The sequence below is a fragment of the Acomys russatus genome, chromosome 14 (assembly GCF_903995435.1).
Source record: "Acomys russatus chromosome 14, mAcoRus1.1, whole genome shotgun sequence".
NCBI lineage: Eukaryota > Metazoa > Chordata > Mammalia > Rodentia > Muridae > Acomys > Acomys russatus.
Genome location: NC_067150.1, coordinates 23,251,370 through 23,272,594, shown reverse-complemented (window position 1 = coordinate 23,272,594; position 21,225 = coordinate 23,251,370). Strand labels below are relative to the sequence as shown.

General features: G+C 42.0%; 1 protein-coding gene across 1 annotated transcript in view; it reads left to right on the top strand.

Annotated features, from left to right (window-relative positions):
* LOC127198246 (neurotrimin-like) overlaps window positions 1-21,225 on the top strand; it is a 996,997-nt gene that overhangs the window by 424,114 nt on the left and 551,658 nt on the right.

Below are 21,225 nucleotides of genomic sequence, written 5' to 3'. Positions count from 1 at the left end.
GAATGGGGAGAGGAGGTTAAAAGCTTCAATATTTATTATTTATCTGAGCTATGGCTGGGACAGAAGAAAACTATTGATAAATATCCACTAAGTGTGATCATCTCTGACTATGGGGCTCCTAGGTGGATGGCTGTCCTGGCAAGAAGATGTTGCCGATGAAAGACCAACGAAGGGGGCTGGGAAGTATGAGGGGTGGCTTCTGCTAACCCTAGATGATGCCCCCAGTGGTGCTCAGTTTCTTTCTCCAACTTCCAGGCTGGAGGGTTAAGCTGAGTATATACTTCTCTTATGTGGGAAATCATATTGATATGATAGGAGTAAGCCAGGCTTAATCATAGCCTTAAACATCTTGCGACATCCTTACTTAATGGAAAGAAGAGGAAGGATATCTTAACTTAGTGATGCTCAACTTATGGAAGTTGAGTGATAAACTCACCATTTATTATTCTTGCACCCATGCCTCTGGCATCTGTTTTTGTTCCTCATTCACACTTTACTTCCTTTTTCCTCAGGAGTTATACTCAGGAAGATAGAATCTCACCTCTCGCTTTTTTTTTTTTTTTTTTAGCCTGCTTAGTCACTGAATCTGCAAGTGCTTGAGTGAATCATGCCAATAGAGTGCTATAGAGTAAGTACAGACTGTTCTTGAGTGAGTGGGTAGGTGGGTAAGCAGCACACACATAGTTAATACTGTACCCTTTGGCCATTGTTTTTTTTTTACAGTGGTGCTCTAGAGCATGTGACATCTGAAAACAGGTGTATTTAGAAAAATAAAGAGTTCCATAGGATGCATGGAAAGCCTCATATAATTTGGAGGTCCCTACCTCAATTGTAAGACAGCAAACAAAATGTCCATCCCGGAAAGCTGCAGTAAGTGCTGACTCGTTGCAGAAAGTATAGTAGCATCATTCAGACCACGACAGTGGGTTATGTGTGATTCAGGTTCTGATGTTAGGGGAACCTGAGTGTGTTCCCCAGCTCCTTTTATCAAGGATGCACATTCATTGACAAGGACTAGGAGAATTCAGCAGTGCCGTAATGTTCCTGCATCCCAGGGGGCAAAAGACAGGGATATCATATTAGTCTTATTTTAATTTTTCACATTTCCTATCATTGGTCTTTCTATTACTTTTGATTTTTAAAAATAAGGCATTGGACTATGCTTGGTGGTTGCTGAAGGTTTTTTTTTTTTTTTTTTTTTTTTTTTTTTTTTTCTATTCCTTTCCTCTCTCACTTTTTTCTTTTTAATTTTGCTTCCAGGGTGAGGGTGTTATGCACCTCGTTGTAATCCCAGCCCTCTTGGTATCTTTTCTTAATTTGCAAGTAGGATAATGATTTCTCTCTTAGGGAGGTGTTGTTGGGATTTAATGAAATCGTGCAGTATCTGAGTGTTCATACACACAAGTGACAGATAATATTGTTGCCGGCGTTTTGTTCTACATCAGTTAAGGAAGGAACAGCAGTGCTCTCAGGCTGTCCTTCAGTCACTATTGGTCGGTCAAATGCTTGATAAGCAACTCCAGGAGACGATACCACATGGTCTCTAAGCGCTCATTCTCTTTGCTGTCTTTCTGATTGCTGTCTTTCTGATTCTGCCTCATAACAAAGCCATTGTGCCACGACACAGCAAAGGCATTTTCATCCTGAGATTCTGCATGGAATCTCCCTGGGGCAGAAGGCATGGATTCAGTGTAGGAGTTCAATTCTGGTCTAGGCTTGTTCAGTGAGCAAACACGGGAGTTCAGGGTGAACAACGCACATGTGTGTTACACCTTCTATGTTCCAAGTGTGAAGCAAGGTACTGAGGCTACTGTGGTCCCTGCCTGGAAGGAATGGCTGACAGAGGGATGGGGACCACGAGCTTCATGTGACAGATGGACAGAATGGAGGCGAGCATTCAAGCTGCTCTGGAACTAGAGAGCTGGGGTACGCGGTGTAGAGGAGGAGGGTGCATTTCTCAGAATGGGTGGCCCCTCAGCTGCATTATGGACAGGATCCGATGTCGTACATGGAGGAAGGTGAAAGTAGTTTGATGGAGCCAGGTCCTGAGCATCAGGGGTACACAGCAAGGCAGCATTTATGTGTAGAGGTACAAATATAAGTGTCTCTAAGGAAAACAGAGACCACAGGAGATATTTTACCTGAGGGCCTTTGTCCAGAGAATGAAGACACAAGTGTTGGAAGACTGAGAGGCAAAAGGAAACACCACCACACTCCTGTATACAGGGACACCAAGAGAAGCAAGTGGAGTGATTGGAAACTCTGGCTTGCGAGCCTGTGGAGGAACTAGGATCCCAGGATATATGCAGCTATTCTAGGAGCAGGCAGGAGGGACACGCAGAGATGGCACAGTCCTGTGTGGAAGGAACAAACCGCACCAAGAGCTGGGCTGGCTCAAGAGAGTGCTAAATGTCCTCTAAGTCGAATGGACATTGCTAGGGAAATGCTGACAAGAAGCTCAAGTTAAATGGGATGAGCAGGGCCTCTGTCCCGTTCCTGCCTTCCACCTTTACTTAATGGCCTCTGTTGAAGCACCTGACAGGAACTCAGCTGGCATAAAGTAAATAAACAATGATATCTGAGTCCCAGGTCCACCACCACAAGGCCGAAGATGGAGGATGCATTAGGGGTGGAAGACACAGGGCAGTTGATAAAAATATGAATGGCTTCTTTGTTGTCAGTTGAGATGAGGTCACTGGCTAGAGCTAGAGTGATGACGAGCTCAAGAGAAAATGAGCTCTGTCACACGAATGCACCCAATAATGTGTAGCCCAATGATAATGATGCTCTATCCATCCAGAGGATAAATCCCCATGTCCCATCCCCTAGAGAAGGTGTGACAAGTCAGTTTAGGAGGAGTTAACTTTATTACACTAACAATTGAATTCAATCCTTAGTAACTCACCAAAAATGTATTTAGCCAATGATAAAATGGAAGTGTTTTCCCCCTCCCGCCTCCCCCCAACTAAAGCACTCCATTGTTTAAAGACTAAGTGAAAGAATACTTAGCAAACAGCAAGAATGTAGTTCTAATTAAATACTTTTTTTTTAACATAGGAGAGACCCCAAGGAACATAGTGACTAAGGATAGGCCAGAATAGTCCTGACATGTAGCCAATGTCTGAGGCCATGGATTACAATCCAGTGAATTGTTTCTTCATTATTTTATCCCATGGTTTCCATTCCAACAGTGAGCAGAACAATCCCATCAAAGAGGGATGGTAGTCTGTAGAGATTGGCAATTCTCTCCGGCCTACACCTTCGGCTGTGTTTCCACAGAACACTGTTTTATAAGACATTCTGAAAGTGAGGACTGGCTGCGTCCCTCTCGGCATCTGTAATGGGAGGGAATAGACTAGTTGGAGAAAGCATGTGAATATAAGCCGATAGCCACAAACGTTGTTAGTTCAGACACAATGCAAGAACATATGAGACAAACAGGCCCACCGTAACCCATGACTTTTTTTTTTTAGTTGACTGCCCACTTTGATAGCTGTTCTTTACTTTTGTGTTCTTTTGCTGATGAAAGCAAGAATCTGTCAAACATTGAAAAGTAATAACCTAAGTATGATAATATGTACAAATCAATAATGCATTTTAGAACATTACTAATGTAAGTCCCAGGTGTCTTTTCTCATGGATGGATTTTTATAGTTGTTGGAGAGTAACAATAACTTTTGTATGTATTGCTAATTAAAAACTGTTGAATAATTTCCAGCAGATATTAAGTAATTATTGGCATTTCCATGTCGGCACCAGTAAATAATCATCTCACCTTGTATTACATAATTAAAATTACAATACACCCCCCAACAAATATTAAACAGTCATAAATAATTCCAGTTGTTCACAGGTACCAGACGTGTACCGATTCAGTTATGTTTATAATTTAAAATGACATTTTTCATTTGACTGCTGATTTATGATTTTTTTTTTAAATCAATTTGCCTCTCGTAATGGGCTAATGCCCTTTGGGAATATACCAGATGTTCTCCTGCCCAAGGTTGGCAGCTAGGCAGAAAAAAAATTAGCCAAGCATATTGATGTAAGACCTAAACAAGGAAAGGGTAGTAATAATGGGTGTCTGGGCAAAATAAATTAAAAGACTATCTGGTATAACCAGGCCATGAGTTCCTCAGCCTGGTACTACAGTGGCCATACAGGCAGATTTCTGTAGGTTCCCCTGCATCTATCCATCTTTCCTCCTAGCTGCCACTGTCCTCGCAGATAGATCAGAGGGCTTGTCTAGACCTGTAATTTCCTTCTCATCTTTGGGCCAGATAATAATGGAAGAGAGATGGAATCTCCTCAAAATGCCTTGCTGTACCTGGCCTCCTAGAGACTCCATTGCACCAAAGGCAGGACATGGTAGCATAGCGAAGGTCTCAAGAACAAGCTGCCTAAAGTTCCGATTAGTTCGGAGCAGACTGCAAGCCTTCAGCATCAGAAAGCACTTATGTAGCACCTATTGTGCACTAGGGGCTCTGGTGGCTGTTGATTTTAATGAAGGCTTTATTTTTGTTTTTGAGGCTATTGTGATTGTTTGTTTGTCTGTCTGTTTTAAGATGGGATCTTATTCTGCAACCCAGGATGGCCTGGAACCTACAGTGTAGATTAAACTGATCTCAAATTTGCCTTCGCTTTCCTAGTGTTGTAATTACAGTCCTGATCCACCACACCTCAGTAGTTCCTTATAACTGACTAGACAACTAACTCCCACCATTCTTTGATCTCAAACAATTTAAAGGTCAGTTGATTTGTATTCTAGAACAGCGTGTGGTTGTTACCCATCCTGTGACAATGTGAACATCAGCCATGGTGAAGACAGTTCATCTCCACCTCAGTGATGAGGACTGATGGTTCTGGGTCATGGAGAGTACCTGCCCCCACCCTCGCTGCAGGTGCATCCTGACCATCTGTACTGACACCTGCCTTGGGTTATTTCAATGCTTTCAGGAAGCAGATGGCAACATCCAGTGAGCTTCTAACTGTTTGCTGAGTGATAGTCCCTCCTCCAGACCATTAAATTCCAGGAGGGCAGAGTCCGTGCCTGCATTAATCAACAATGCATTACTAGCAATTAGTACTGAGTAAATATTTATTCAATTAATTGTTGATTAAGATCCTGAAATAGCGAAAAGTTGGAGACAGTAAAAATGGCCAAAACTCCTTTAGTAAAACAGTTTGTTGTTTGTTACTTAACTGTTTAGTTAATCAGTAAAGAACTTCACTGTTCATAACAAATAACTCCCACTCTTTATAATGAGTTAAGATGATCTACTTTGAAAGAGAAACATGGCTATATGCTGTATTCTGCCCTATCTCACTCCAGCCTGGCTCCATTCTATGTGACTCTCAATAATAAGAATATGTCGAATGACCCCATGCTGACACAGAGCCCTCAATGGGTCTTCTTGCCACTTGAACATGGTATTGTATTGTATGTGCTAATAGCCAGCATTATTCTTTGCACAGGAAATGGAACCTCTAAGCTCTCAAATTAGATTGAAAATCATTTTATGTTTCCTAATCCTAGGTGATGTGCAGAGCAAGAACAGGGTAAGGTCTGCTAAGCAGTGTCAGTTGAAAAAAAAAAGGAGTGCTTCAAGGCCTGTAATAGATCCAGGGAGTCACTGGGGTTTATGTTGGGGAGAGCAGTATGGTGGACCATTAGCTCAGGGGAGAGGTTGACCCCATCTGTATAGGAGGCTGGGTCTAGACCTTTGGATCCTGATCATCTGCTCAAAGCAGTGTTCTAAGCTCAATGTCTCTTGCTTGGAGTCCTCCTTCTCCAGGGAGCACAGAAGGTGATGGCTCAGAGGGAAGGAGAAGAGAAAGATGAGAGCACTACACTCACCAGAATAGTTCAGTAGTTGAGGTGATGTTATGTTCAGAAACTCAAGAATGTGTTTGATCTACACAAAAGCTACTTCCGAAAGCTCATCCATATGAGTAGATGGTTGACAGCACAGGGCACTAAGGGAATGCTACAGAAAGGCTGAAGAATTGTGGCTGGGTTGGGTTCTCTGAAAAACCCTGGTCAGTTATAAGATTACTTGGAGACAGTGCTGTGGGATGAATGGTGCTTAGTCATATAACAATTAAATCGGAGTGGGTGAAACCTGGATTTTTCAAATATCTCTGCTTTGGGGGTCACAACAATTCAGTCGAGTGACCTCTTGGTCTGATATTTGATGGATTTCTACATCCATAAATTTCTACAGTTAGAAATTTCTACATATATAATTTCCCAAGGGCATTATATCAAGTGACAGAGGATTATGAAACTGTTTCCTGTATCTGTGGAAACACACCTCTGAGACTGCATGATTGTGGGCTTGAACACAGGTGGTTTTATATTGATTCCAGTCTACCTCCTGCAGCCTCCTACAGTCTTGGCTACTTAAAACATCACACACTTATGGAATTTGTTATCTTTATGTGAAAATAGAAAAATAATAGTCACCTCCAAGGAAGATTTAATGAGACTATGGACTTAAAGCTCCTGGAATAATTCTTGGCATACCCTGGGTCCTCAGTAAATCTCTGTACAAGGTTGGCACCAAGCCAGGCAGAATGGGCAATGCTGAAGAAATTAGAGTGTTCCTTTAAGTACTTTTGAAAAACAACAACAACAACAACAACCAAAGAAACCCCAGATTTACCAACACAAAACAGCTATGGCTTTTTCCTCTTTAGTCAGTGTTTCAAGAACAGATTAGAGTCTTCATTGTCTCATCTGGCAGAGATGACCTAAGGAAGTAAAGTTTCCATTTGACTAAACGCAAATCAAATAGACTAAAAGGTTTACTGTCATGTAGCCCATCATCCTGTTTGCAATCAGAGACTCTGCTTTGAAGCTATGGCACCCGCTCCTGCTCCTATCCTCCTAATCTCCGGCCCTGAGTTCTCAGTGTGGAACTAGAAACAGAAAACCACAGGTGTCCCCAACCAAAGCTATACACCTTCCCTTTTCCCTGCAAAAGACTCATGTGGGACATGGAAATTGGACGGGCACATTTTGCTTTGTTTAAACAACACTTGGTTTTGTTGCTTTTAATCACTGGTTCCCCTGAGCAGGCATGCTTTCTGCACCACACACTGGCTGCATACCTAACAGATATTTTGAATACAACAGCTTGATTCCCCTGCTGCTTGGATGATGGCAATTGGCTAGGTGTTCTTTCCTCTTCCTTTCCACCCCCAGCCCCCAAGGAGATTTCAAGTGCAATTTGGCCTTGCACATCAAACAGCAATTTTCCTGTAGAAATCACAACCTCCAAAAATTCTCCCCTAATCAAATCTATCAAGCCCAATTTAGGGGTGAGCTTGTGTCTGTTTATCAAGGAAATGGAGTTGAAATTGCCCCCTTTAATGGAATCACAGCTGCCCACCACAATCTTTCACATGGTTGTTTGAATTAATGGCTGGACTTGGCCCGTGCTCTCCAACCTTGGAATTTGATTCAGGTTACAGGAAATTGCTATAATTTCTGTTCTGGGATTCTCAGGGATGTTGGGGCTTTGGGGACTGGGGTTAGAATTAATGTGTCAGAGAAATTAAAGAATTCAGAAGTGTTTGGGGGAAGATTAGCACTTTCACACAATGCCCAAATGAGTCACCTCTGCATCAAAGCAAAACCATTGGGAGCCATATGAACTATTTTTACCAAGGCATGGGGGGAGGGGGGAAGGCCAAGGAATGGCTTTTTCTAGAGTCAGATTTTACATCAGAACACTGCAGATACGGGTACCATGCATTTGTCCTGCAGAAGTTCCCTTGGATCAATGACACCTTGGAGTTGCTGCCCTTAGGAGGCAAGGCATCCTAACTGAAATGCCCAGATTCTTACTGAGCCTGGAGTAAGCCAGCAACACTGCCTACCCTTTCCCTTGTTCACTCATTGTGCTCGTAGGACATTATACGTTACCATAGAGGGCACCCTTGAAGATAACGCCCTTTCCAGCTTCTGGAGAAAGAGCGTGTGACAGCATTCCTCAACACAGTCATTTCGTTTAAAAATAATAAGTGTCCTTATTATTAATAACGGTCTTACAAGGATACTCAAGTCCTTTTTAGAGTGTGATAAAATCATCATCACCATCACTATCATCATCATCACCGTCATCACCATCATCATCATCATCATCATCATCATCATCATCATCATCATAGATAGGGTCTCGTGTTTCCCAGGCTAGCTCAAAATTTGTAGCTGAGCAGGCTTTCACATTCTGCACGTCCTGCCTCTACCACCTGAGTGTGGGATTTGCTGGGATTACAGGCATATACCACATGTAGTTTATGTGCTATTGAGAGTCCGACTTAAGGCTTTATGCATAGCAGATAAGTACTACCAACTGAGAGCTGTATCCCACTTGTATGTTAGATTCTTGTATTTATACTAAGCCATTTGGACCATATTACTCATGTGTCTTCGTATTTTATCCTATTTTGTTCTCACAATAAAAAAGTGAACTTTTTCCCATATCACAATGAAGAAACCAGGATTAGATGACATAGCCGATTACTGGTGTCATCAGAACAACGCCACTTTGCTACAAAGCCAGTTTGTTTTCCATGACACTCTTGGCATCTCTAAACTTTTTTCACTCCCTTTGGTTTGTATCAGCCTCCCTCACTCAGCCTGGAGCTGCCCACACAGGCCACCAAGGGGCTTCATGTCCCTCAAGGAATTGATTTTTCTCTCTTCTTCCTCTCCTCATTCCTGCCCCCATCCCAGGGACTAGTGCTGAGTATTATAATGCATGTGAAAGGGACAGTCTCCTGTCTGAAATACACCAGAAGTTTCTCATCTTCCAATTGAAAATAAAAGACTTCCATATTAGAGAATCATAGAAATGTAATAAATGTGAAGAGAAAGCCTATTCATTTTCTTCAAGAGTGGCTAATGCCTCTCAGAAATTCTCTTACTCAAAACTAATTCAGCTTTTTCTCTTGCGTTTCTTTCCTGTTCCATTTCTTTTCTGTGGGGCCTGCCTCTTTCCATTTTATTTAAGGCCATTTGCATGAAAACAGCATTCCAGCTATTCGTCATTTTATCTTCTTCTTTCTGGTCTCCCTTAGAATGCAGTCCCTTGATGTCACCTCCATCCCATCCACACTTGGGAATATCTTTGAGGAGAAGGGTATATGCTGCTGGTGCCAATGAGCAGTGCCCCTCCCTGTGGGATTTTGAAGACCTTTAGGTAACTGGATTGCCAAGGAGGAAAAAGGGGAGTAAAGGATAGTGGAAAGGTGTCCAACAAAGAGCTGCTGAGGGTGGGGCATCAGTAGGCCTGCTCGCCATCAGCAGATCCATGATTTACACTGTGGGTATAAACAAAAGTTAGCGCCCCACCCCTGAGCTCACCTGCTAATGGCCATGGCATCTCCCTATCCTGATAGACTGCAAAACAAATTGAAAACCACAATGTTTTTTTGATCCACTTCATAAAAATTGTTCCTGGAGTTATCACTTGAAGTTGACCCACCTTGGTGTGTGCTGTTGGCTGCTGTTGCATTGTAAAGCAATGTCTATGACTTGGTTGGCAGTGTTGGGCATATGAATGTGAGTCCCCAGACAGATGCAGACCGTTCTCCGATTGCTCAGGAAGGGTGAGAACCATCTACCCCATAAATAAATTCTAACATAGTAGTTACTGGGTACCCTTATCTTCCAACACTCCATAGTGTTGTGAAGTATCAAATGAGGCATTTTTTAGTAAGCCTTTCCCCCTGTGGCAAAGAGGATCAGCTTGTCTTCTCCAGGGTAATTTCTTTCCTCTTTCCGACAAATGTGTGAGAGAGCATTCTGCACTTGGTGTGCACCAGCCTGTCTATGCGTCTGAGGCTCTGCCACCTGCTTTCATGCTTTCACACTTTTCCAACTTCCCTCTTGAAGTTGATCACCAACTTATTAATTATGACATGAATGCAACCTACTCCTTTGCATAAATCTTTCTTAGTGACCCACTGCCCTGCACAGTAAAATCCTGCCTGCTACTGCACATATCCTGCTGCCCTCTCCAGCCACTTTGGCTACTTGTCTACCACTGATCAGCTTTCCTGTTTTCTCCACGCCCCTAAAAGAAATCACCCTTGAGGTCTATGTCCCCAGCCCTTGATTTTTGCATACTTTCTCCTGCTGTAGTGTTCTCATCACCTCCCACTGTCCCAATTATCACCTTCATGGGAATGGCACCTAGATCTGCTTCCCACTTAGACTCCTGTCCTGAAATCTAATTCTGAATCTATCACTGCCTGCAAAACCTGCCACTGTTTACTCTTAGCCAGCACTACTCTGCCCCTGGGGCTGTTGCTCAGTTGGTGTGAAAGGGACCGTTCCCCACTGTCCCTCCCACACCAGCCGCCATCACCTCCTGCCTGCTTTATCTGTTGAACTACCAGAATAACCAATTAGTACATCTATCTCCCTTGGTCTCTTGTTCTTTGTGACTCTGCTTCATTAACTTTCCCAATGTGTAGCTCTGACACTCTGGCACTCCCTGTTCAGAAACTGTTAACGATGTCCCCTTTGCCAAGAATTCTAAGTCTACCTCACTTATTCAGGCATGGGTGAGTTGGGTCAAGTCGAACTAACAAGCTCCAAGGTGACTGTTGTGTGCTTGCATGGGTCAGTCTCTGGTCCCCACCTTCTTACTTGCTGTGTACTTTAGACACCTGTTAACAACAGTTTCTAGAACATGCCATGCTCCATGAGCTTCTGCATTTGAATTCCTCCATCTGATAGAATTACAATTACCTCCCATTCTACCCTACCTCCTCACTCCATCTCCATGTGCTCTTGGCAGTGCATTTTTCACCATTTAAAACCCATAGTATGGATGACGCCTTGGGCAATCCTCGCTCAACCTGGCAACAGTAGCTATTACTTTTGTTTGAATACTGGGATGCCTTGTTTAACTCCACTGTGAATGTTGACCCTTATCCAACACTTGGTAATGTTAGAATGTAAGGTCTTTAGGGAGTGACAAGCTATGAAGACAACTTCCTCCTCAATGAATAAATGTGCCACCAAGAAGCTGGACAGACAGAACTAGCAACAGCTCTTTTCTTTACCCTCTGTCACTTCTGTCATGTAAGGAGATGGCTCCTCCCTTCCACAGGAGACAGTCAGAAGGCAGCGCCCCCAGAATCCTTAGCCACCAAACTGATATGGCTTGTACCTCAAGCTCTCAGCCTCCAGCATGGTGACTAATAGGTTTCAGTTCTCTGAAGTTTTCCTAGCCTCACAATTTTTTGAGACAAGATCGTCCTCTGAAAGCCATGCTATCCTTGAACTCACTATGTAGGCCAATCTGTCCTTAAATTTGCAGAAATCCTCTGCTTAGGCTTCCAAGTGCTAAGATTATATGAAAAGCCATCATACCTATATTAGATATTTTGTTAGAACAACACAAAGGGACTTATGCATTATAAAGAACCATGCAGCAATGCAGAGCCCTCCTTGGACATCTTATTTGGTTTGTAGTTCACAGACTCAACAAGGAATCAGCAAGAACTCTTCCTGTCCAGCCAGTCTCCAGTGCTTACTATTACATGGGAATGGACAAATGTCTCATGCATACGTGGAAGATCAGTCTCATGATACCAAGGGATCCCCAAATTTGCAGATACTGAAGTGCCCTATAGAAAGTGGCATTGGATTTTCAGATAACATACACAATCCTCTCATATATTCTAATACCTAACTATAATGTCAATCTAAGTTGTGATTGTGCTATGGTGCTTAGAGAATAAGAGCAAGGAAAAATGTCAGCACATGCTCAGAAAAATCCCAAATTTTAAACATATTTTGATCTGCATTATTTAAATCCATAAATAGAGAGGATAACAGCACTATAGCTTCCTTTCTCTCCTCATTTCCATTCTGGTCTTTTCTTTGAGCTGAAGTCCTTCTGTTATTAATTTACCTGGATTCTATTTATCCTCGACAAAGCTCAGTGCACATATTTTCCCTCATGTAAACCCTTGTTTGACCTCACTATACAAATGTGGGTGTGGGGGTGTGGTTGTGTACTTCCAAACATGACTGATGTTGGGCTGTGGTTATCAGAGTCATAAGGCTCATATATGGATAAGATAAATGCTTTATTCTTTCCTTTGAAAAACAACTTTATAATGCTCTACCATCACACTCGCCATTCAGAATAATGATATTCCCTGTACTGACCTAGCTTCACACTCACCGTTCAGAACTGTGATGTTTTAAGAAGATCTTATGCTATACAGTACACAGAATATAGCAAATTATCAATAAACGTTAATTCATATTCCTCATTCTTTAAGTCAGTTGCTGTTTTTTGACTTTTTTTTATCACTTTCATGCATTCCTTTATTGTTTGTGATTGAACAAAGCTCTTACCAGTATCCAATGCACGTTTCTCTTAGCAGCAGTGACTGTGAGAGACCATTCTATAATTCTGTGGTTTATAACATTTGTTGGATTTAACGGTGCAAACTGATTTAGAAAGCTTTATGCTTTTTTTTTTTTAAATGTAGTTTTGTTTTCTGCACAAAATTAAATGTGTTGTTACTGGTCATGGCTGAAACACATTGGACATCACACTTTTAGCAAGTAATGTAGCTTACACGATATCATATTTTTGGTGGGAAAATCAGATTAGACATCCGTCATTTCAATTTGCATCTTTAGTAGAAATGTTCATTCTCTGTTATATCTTTATAGAAGCATGGAAAATGAAACAGCATCAGCTTGACAACACTCCATTAAGAGGTGGTCTAATTAGATTAAATTAGATTACCTGGTGATTCCAGAAAACAATTGAGGATTTCTATAAATCTAAGTACAACTCTTATGAAAAACCTTGTTTTCAGTTATGGGGCAAATTGTATATAATTGTTTAATCAATGTTATTCTACCATGACTTAGAATCCTTAAAAACAGCCAGTGAACACCAAATCTGAAACTCACTGAACTCTAGGGGTTTTTTTAAACTTATCATTTTTTAAAGTGAATTCAATGGCAGTCAACCTGCTGATATCACAACGTTGCTATGAGAATATCATTGAAGTTTTTCAATTCATTTGTTTTTATTTCCCTGTTCCCAAAGCCCAAGAAAGTGTCTAGAGTGGGAAATGGGGTTAGCAAATACATTTTTTTTTTTTCAAAAACATAGAGACGATTGTCAATGACGTTCAAGTGTTACATGATGCAAGTTACATTATCTGAACCCACCTTTTTATTCTGACTGAGGTAATATGGTTCAGAAAAGACAAGAAACTTGCTAATGAGAAAAGCCCATGAAGTAGCAAATCCCAGACCCAGTGCTTCCTGGACTAATGGTCTAGTGCATTTCACACATGTCACTCCACATCACCTGTTCCCTGAGTGAGAAACACTCTCTAGTGCTAAAAAGAACCAATTCAATCCTTCCAGTGTTCATGAAGCTCATACTACGTTCCAGTGAAGATGCTAAATACTGTGAGCATTGCAAGCTGAACTCGTCTGTGCTTTTAAGTGCACAGACTTACACGAAGGAGTGCATAACAACAATTAGCAGTAAGTGGAAGTCTGATTGTGGATTGTGCAAAGCTGAAGTCTGTGGAGTGTTCACAGGAACTGGCAGTTAGGCTAATGGTTGGAAGGTCTAGGATGTCAGGGACATTCTGGAGGGTTAGCCTTGTCCTTTCTTAGGCTGCGACTTGCTGTTACCACAGCAGAAATCAGAGGATGCAGTCGACATGTATATTTGTCCTGATCATTGAAGACCATGAAGCATGCTTGGGAACTGGGACTTTAAGCAGCAGGGAGGAGAGCCTTTGAAGGAACTTAAAGACAGGCACTGTCTGTGTGCAGTAGGGTTGGCATTGAGGCTGGAGCTGGAGAGCAAAAACAAGCCTGCTTTAAGTTCTGGAAAGTTTACAACAAATAGGAAATAACTAATGCCAAGAATAAAAACTACAGAAAATAGAAACCGGACTATGGAGAAGTAGCAGCCTGGGCTCTGGGATCAGAATGGTTTGCTTTCTATGTCAGTATGCACATTATTTAATTCTTATAACAAATACTTGTCGTTATTTTTATTGCCAGTGATCTTATGTGCACTTTCTCCCTTTAGACCTGTTTTGATATAATTGCATACAATGCTATGTGTATAAAACTTCTGACCAGAGCATTCAGACACTCTCAATGAGATGAAGATGATTATTAATGGTATCATCATCTTTTCTAAAACTGCCTCTCATTTCCAAGTATTCAGCAGAGAACTTGAGAAGAAAGAATTTCCAGTTGAAGATGAATACTCCGGAGGCACCAGGCCTTGAATTTCATTTAGAAGATCAGGGAGCTAGGGTTCATCTGTCATAATTCTCAAGTCTAAGGCTCTCTTGGCTGCTGGGTTGACCTACTGAGTCACAAAAGCTCCTCACTCTCTCTAGAACTTGCTTTACTAATCTTTGAGATGGGGTTGAGGAGCAATCTAGTGAACTATTCCATGTTCGTTAATGAGTATTCCTGATGGCTGAGAGTGATGAAGGTGCCTGTCTGGGACACTTGGAAAGCACACACAAGTTTCAATGAGAATGAGGAATTTGCAGAAACTAAGTTCTCTTTGCACTTCAGTTGTTAGGGGCACACATTTGTTCCATTAGAACTGACTTCCCCCACTTCAGCATAATTCCTGAAAACACTGTCCCTGCCACCCTCAACAGACACCTACTATGGGGTCCTACTGTGCTATGCACCTGTGCATGATGTAACTATGACACGGTCTCTGTGATGGTTAAGAAGTCATGTATGCAATAAAAAAGGTAATTCTGAAAAGAAGACAAAATGCTCTGATAGAAATCAGCAGGAGATAAGAGATGAAGTTTGCCCTGTGCAGTGGGATGGTGTTGCCTGTGCAGTACCCCAGCCAATAAGCACAAGCTGGTTATCCAAGGCTACTCCCTGGAGTGGGAAATAGCTAGGACACACCCTTAGAGTTATTGGTATGAAGCAGACCCCAATAGAGGGAGCATATTGAACACTAGATTTTAAATGAGGAAGGGTGTCAGGAGGCAGGCTGGACTGAAGAAGCCACCTGCTTGATGAGACAGACAGATCTAAGCTACAGTTCACCTCTTGTTCCTTTGGTCTCTGTCTTCCTGTCACTGATATAATGCACATCATGTCTGTGTAGCCATGATGATGTGAACAGAGATGTTGTACACTTTCTATATCCTAGAAAGTAATTAGTGGACACACACATGTGTTATATGGATGTTTTAGCACATGTATGTAGACTGCCACATATACACTACACTATACTACACACACACACACACACACACACACACACACACACATACATACACATACACACACACACACACACATACACACATACTCACACTGTAAAACATACTGAGGGATATAAATAAATCCCTCACTGTCCCTAAAGGTTACTTCCAGAACCTGTAGTGATATCAAAGTTTGTGGATACTCATGTTAGTTCTTCCATTTCACTTATTTATTTAATTAGGTTGTTTAAGAGAGGGCTTTTCTTGTAGTTTAGACTGCCCTGAAAAGTAGGATCCTCCTTCCTCAACCTCCTCAGGACTGAGATTATAGGCTTACCTCCCCACACCCAGCATCTCCCATTTATGCTGTTTTTATTTTTTCAAAACTATTTGGCTTTTAAATGTATTGTTTGCAAATTGTGTGTGTGTGTTTTGGTCAAATCCACCCCTCACCATTTCTTTTCCTTGAATTTCTCTCCATTACCCTGTCCACATTTTCCTTCCGACTTTGTGTCCATCTTTAAATACAGTGAGTCCACTTGGTACTTCGTGTATGTGCATGAACATAGGACCATCTTCTGAAGCCTGGGTCACCCTTTGGAGACCATATCCATGAATAAAACTTACTTTACCTCTCCTAGCAGCCATCAGCTGAGAATAGCTTCTTAGTTAGGGATGGGGTTTCCTCAGCCTTCCTCCATCCATGCTGCAATTTGTGCAGGTCAGCTGGATGCAGTCATAGCCACTGTGAGTTCACGTGTGGCATGGTTCTGTTGTGTTTAGCAAATAATGTTTCACAATGGACATCCACCACCTCTGCATTTTACAACCCTCTTTCTCCCTCTTCTACTATGATTTCTGAGTCTTAAGGTGTGTATGTGTGTGTGGGGGGGGAGTGATGAAAGTATCTTATTTAGAACTTCAGACTCTACAGTCTTTTTATTCTCTGCACATTGACCAGTTGTAGGTTTCTGTATTCATTTTTAATGTTTATTTTGGTGTTTTGTTTTTGAACAAGATTTTGCTATGTAGCCTGGCCTCAATCTCAGGGCAATGTCCGTGCCTCAACCTCTGATGCTGCGACTGCAGGATTCATCACCGTTCCTGACTTCTCCTTCATACATTAAATAATATCTACATTACTTGGACAATCTGTAAGTGGTATGTGAATAGTCACTATACTGTGCTGTTTGGGGAATCATGATAAGAAAAACACAAAGTCGTACAAGCTCAATGTAAAAACATTGTCTTCAAAAATGTTTTTGATCCATGGTTGATTGAATGCATGTATGCAGTGCCTGGGATGTGGGAGGATGTGTACAGAGCCAGATGCTGGCTGGTGGATGCTCCCTGACTGGCGTCTCTAGTGGTTCCTTTTCAGAGACCCGTGAGTATTTGAAATTAATAATCATCACACACAAAATGACATCAAATGTTCAACAGGCAAGCAGCTTTTCTAGAGTGTGGTTGGTAGCTGATTAGTTCTGCCTGCATGTGATAGCTTCCTCAAGGTATGGTGCTGCCACTGCCCTAGGCCATTATCACCACTAGTCAATGGCTTTGCCTCCTATCTTTGCTGCTCAGTGGAAGGCATCACTTAAGCCTGGGATCCATGGAGTAGAGAGGGGAAAACAAGGTTGCTTTAGAATTACCCCCAGCACTTCAAATTGTGTTTAAACAGACATTTCAGAATTTCCTGTATTCATTCTTCCCTTCTCTCATCTTTTGTCAGCTGCTATCTCAGTTTTGTGGCTGTGAAATCTCCTTTCTCCTTTTTGGAGAACTGTTCTTGATTATGATCCGAGACAGCTGTTCCTTGGTGACAACTAGCAATTCCTACTAATGGCGGTGACATAAATCCTCAGCTCCCCTCAGTTCTTGTGAAAGATGTGGGTGAGGGTGAAGTGAGGCAGAAGCCTCTCTTTGTCCCTCAGCAGGTGAGCTATTGGGTTCCCATGGCTGTCCTTGGAAATCACCTGGGAGATTTGTTTCCAAACTCTTGCTTGACATTGATGTGTGTTTTGATAGAAGGTTAATGCATACGTGAATACACAACTTTTTGATTTATTATCATTGTGAGCTCATCACTCTTTCCTTTAAATTAAAACTCCCTCCAGATGGGAATCTCTGACACAGATTTATTGATCTGCAATAAAACCTCACTCATAATCTCTACAGATGCCCATTCATCTTCTCTAGAAAGAGGCGTCATTACTCTGGATGTCCCAAGAATGAACGCAAGGAGCTAACTTTCTCCTTCTGTTCATTCCTGCCCCTCCTCTGCTTTCTGCTTCTCTCCTCCCTCCCTTTCTCTGCCCATTCACTCCTTAGACTTCATGAAATCATCAGAGTACTCCTTTTTCTCATCTCTCCAAACTCTCTTGCATTTTTCTTGACTCCTCTGCTTCCCATTCTAGAGATGTCCTACATGCCATGCACATCCCTAAGCTCAGTCTGTCTGCCTCTGGGTAGCAATAGTCCATCCCTCTATCTGCTCCTTCCAGATGGTTCATGCATTCACTCCTCTCTGGACAGACGACTGTGGATTCTGGTAGATGAATGAGATCATTAGACAAAGGAGACCTGGGCAGCCAGGCTGCTAAAAATCAAACCAAGCAGCAGGTGGGTAGTCCTTGATCTGTGTGTGAGTAGGGTAACTATGGATAAAGAATGCTTACTAGTCCGTATTTTGTTGGGTCCAAAGAGCCCTCTGATTTATTGCCTAGGAGATATTCTGGAGAGCACACACCACTGAGGATGCTTCCACTGGTCAGCAGATGGCTTGGTCCTTGTGCCAGAAAACAAGAGAAGTAACTTCTATCTCAGACCCAACAGAAGGAAGGACAAAAGGAGACTTTTGGAATGATCAGATGGATTGCCTAGTCAGTTCAGTGGAGTATCTCTTCATATTGCTAAAACTCTCTTGGATTTCTCTGCTGGAACAAAGCACATTAATTATCTGGTCTAGTAGCTTTCAAGTGTGTTGTCATAATATACTGGCACGTGTGGTCAGCTGTATGGTGTGATGTATCATGCCAGCATGCCACTAGCAATGTGTTCCTTCTGACAATAAAATATTGGCAATTACAAGTGAAATAGTTGAAAATAGTGATTAAGATATATTTATGGCTATAGTCATGCTAATGCCATCTTCACTCACATGAGTTCCGATGTTCTAACTTGATAAGAACTGGGTGGTAGTTAAAATTAACCTGACAGAAACTGCCTGTTATACAGAGAACTGTGATGGACAGGCGACTAGTATCTACTGGGCCTGGGGAGTTAATCTCCTGGTCTGTCTTTAATAGCAGGGGTGGAGGAGGCTGTCCTTGGAAGAACTCCAAGTACATACTCATCACTGTGTCCTAATTATACAATGAAGGATGCAGCCTCACAACTCTATTTAAAAATAGCAAAGTCATAACCCAGAGCCAAGTGATAATTGCCAAAGTCAAAGCCAGGGTTTAAGCCTAAGTGTACAGATCAACAACTCTATGCGCACCTTCCACTGACCACTGCCTCCTCCAGCAGGCAGGCATGAGGATCATGGGGCACGAGCCAGGAACAGGTGGGGAGAGTGGGTTGGAAATGAATCGCCATTTATCACTGTAATCAGGAAGCTACCCCAAGCAGGTTTAATCACCCCGTGCAGGGAGGGATGCAGAGCGAGTTTATGGTTTACAGTGAGCAGGCTGACACAGCTGATTGATGTCAAATATGTCATGATGTATATTGTAAAGCAGGGAGATTTAATGGTGTAACTCTATGGCAGGCTCAGAAGTGAGTTGCTGCAGAGCAAGGAGTGATGGATGAGCTCATTTACATGTAAAATTGCCAATGGCATTGACAGCACTGGTATGTGAGGGGAAGATAAGAGGCACATAGCAAGATTCACTCTTGTCATAGTACTGGAATATTAAAATACAGCTGCGCCAGCATCTGGAATTTGCAATGTTTTTTTTTTAAAGATATAATTATTTTTCACCTTTTAGCCCTGAGATAATCTACATCTTTCATAAGGCTTTCTAGAAATCTCTATGCCACCCCTGGGTGAACTGTGTATAGTAGTTGATGCTGGTATGAAGCTCAGTTGAATAGAGGTTGTTAGCTAACAAGAACACTTGGTGTTTTTTTTTTTTTTTTTTTTAACTTATTCCCAGCCAAGTGACCCCACACTAGACATTAAGGCGTGAACGCTGGCTTTGAAACTCGGTTTCGCTTCCTCTAAACTCTGGCTTTCTCGTGATCTTTTCTGCCTGTTCCAGGGAAAGAATCTTCCTTTATTATTATTTTTTTTTTGTCTCCCTCTCTCTCTCATCTTTTATTCTCTTTTAACAAGGCTGTCATTATCATGTGTGGGCAAATATGGAGTACATATTAGAATATGAGAACTGATGTATCTTTTCAAGGAATAATGAGTTCTGGATGAGCTCCAGTTCAACATTCAGGCATGGGGATTTACTCTTGAACCTAAATTGTTTGGCCGAAAAACTACTTCATTTTTGTCAACTCACATTAGAGAAAGTATTATAGCATTAGAGTTGGCCTGCCTGCCTGCCTTCCCTTTGCTCATTCCTCTGCTGCCTCCTTCTCCCCCACTCCTTCATACTAAATACACCATGGATTATATTAAATATTTGGGATGTAGTGAATCAGACACTAAGGTCAGAACACAAGACACAGAGGAGGAAAGAGACTAAATGCCACGGCTTGAGGGTGGCCGCCATATGCGCCTGTGAGGTATCATGAAAATGCCAAGACCATTAAGGGAGTTGAGGTGGCTGTCAAATAAACAGGGGACATTTCAGTAGCATTTACCTCTGCAGCAAGATTGAAGGTAAAAAAAAAAATGTGAGAGTAGGCAGAGTGGAAAGGCGAGGCTATACAAAAAACAAAACTCCAGAGTAAGTGAATATTTCCATAGTTAGACAGGCTTTAGCAAATTTGAGGACAAATGACAAGGAGAAAGCAGTAAAAAAGCATATAAGAAGGCACATTTAAGACAGATTAAGAAATCATTTTCCTTAAGGGCCTCACTGCACCTGTTTAAAGTATGGACCTTTTCATGGCAAGAGGGTCTTGGTATCCATTATGTGGCTTTGCCTTTGCCTTTTGTGCGCCTTTGGTGAGTCATTTTTATTTCTTTACAGTCTTATCAAATGAGAAACGGATTGGCGAGAATAGAAGTTCTCATCAAAGCCACACCTTTGTGGGTGTTTACTGTGTGTAATTGCGCGCTCACTATAAAGAACTGAGGGTCCCCAGGTTCATCAGCTCTGCCTACTGGGATTTACAGTTTCAGAAACCAGATGATTGCTATCCTAAGGTAGCTGTATCACAAGTGAACAGTACTAACACTTAGTGACTTAGTCAATTTTTTTTTCATTTTTTAGGATACATTTGTAGAGAACATCCTAAGCTCAAAGCCATCTCCTAGGTATTAGAGTGGCACAGATGCATAATAAAAGACTTTCTCACAGGTGAACGGTGGATACCTGCCAATGCCTTGAGGATTATTCTCTACCAATGGGGGACTTTGGGGGCGTACAAGAATGTGTGACTTTTTCAGAGGAGGTCTGGAACACTGAATAGAAGATATATCTAGATTTTTGAGTAGTTAGGAGTTCTCTGTGAGTATATTTTCCAGATAGGGAGGCTAAAGGGCTTTGATGGAGACAATATACATACACAGAGAATCGCTAAGTTTTCCCCCAGCAAAATCAAAATAATGCTAACATTCCTACAAAGTCTTTTGTTCCATAAAGGATGTTGGCTATAACATCATGTACACAATGATACTGACCATGCTAGGCAATGGTTAGGACCAGAGTCTTTGGGGTTACAGCAATCTGTCTTCACATTTCACCCTTGCCAATGAAATGTTGCATGACCTTGGGTGAGTCACTTCAACCCCTCACTATCAGCTCCTCATTAGCAGAGGAGCTGCTCCAGAGAACT